Source organism: Parus major, chromosome 23 (genome assembly GCF_001522545.3).
Source record: "Parus major isolate Abel chromosome 23, Parus_major1.1, whole genome shotgun sequence".
Taxonomy (NCBI): domain Eukaryota; kingdom Metazoa; phylum Chordata; class Aves; order Passeriformes; family Paridae; genus Parus; species Parus major.
Window position 1 is genome coordinate 573,915 of NC_031791.1, and position 1,212 is coordinate 575,126.

Consider the following 1,212-nt stretch of genomic DNA (forward strand, 5'->3'; position numbering starts at 1 on the left):
TGTGTGTGTGTGTGTGTTTATTTTCTCTTTTTTTGCACAACCCACAAAGCCGTACCGAGATTGCCGAGCTCTGGAGGAGGTGGGGACACACAGGGAATTTGTGGGAGGACCCCAAAGCCCACCTGGAACCCACACACGCAGCCACACCCTGAGCTCGCCACCGCCTCGGGGACCCTGGGAAAGGGACCCCCCTTTACCCCAGCCCCCCACTCCCCCTCCCCACCAAGAGGGTCTGTGATTGATTTATTCCTTATTTTTTTCCTTTTTAAAAATTTTTTTTCTTTTTTTTTCTTTTTTTTCTTTTTTTTTTTTATAACTCCTTTTTGTTTTTATACAAATTTGGATCTTTGGGTGTGTACTGCCAAAAAAAAACCAACCAAAAAACCCAACAAAAAACCAAAAACCCGCCTTCGTTCTTCAGAATAATAATAAAAATAAAACTCAAATCATCATTGAATCATTAAAAAAAAGGCAACGGAAACCCAAGGAACCCATGCGGAAGTTGCACACCACAAAACCACAGCAGATGTACAGAATGCAATATACAAGACACGATTTATAATAAAACATTATATACAATAAATAGGTTATTGTTACTTTTCTTTTTTTTTTCTTTTTCTTTTTTTTTTTTTTGTCGCTCGATCTGTAAATAAATTTTTTTCTCAGTGCATACTGGGGGGTTTTTGCTCTTTTCTGCTGCATATTCACCTCTTGGATGCTTCAGGCCTGTTCTCCATCATTTTTGGATTCTCCCTCTGGTGCGTGATTTTTTTTTTTAAATTTTTTTTTTTGTGATTTTTTAGCTTTTTAATTTTTTTTTTTTTTATCCTTAAACATTTTTTTTTTTTAACTTCTTTTCTTCAAAAGTATTTACAATTGCTGGTTTTGTGCAGAAAATGAAAATCAATCAAATAAAAAATAGAACTTAAAGAGTCCCTCTGCTTCTGGCTGGGAGGAGAGAGAGAACGCGGCGCCGGCGCCACGGCCGAGGCGGGGGCCGGGGGTGAAGCAGGGGCGGCAGGGGTGGGGTCCCCTCCGGAGGTGGCCCCCTCCTCTCCTCTCCTCTTCTCTCCTTCTCTCCTCTCCTCTCCTCTCCTCTCCGGCGGCCGGGATGGGTGGGGGGCGCAGGGCTGGGGTGCTGTGCTGGGGGGAAGGGGAGAGAGGAGTGAGGGTCCCACCATGGGGTGTCTGCCCACCCCCACCCACGGGCCC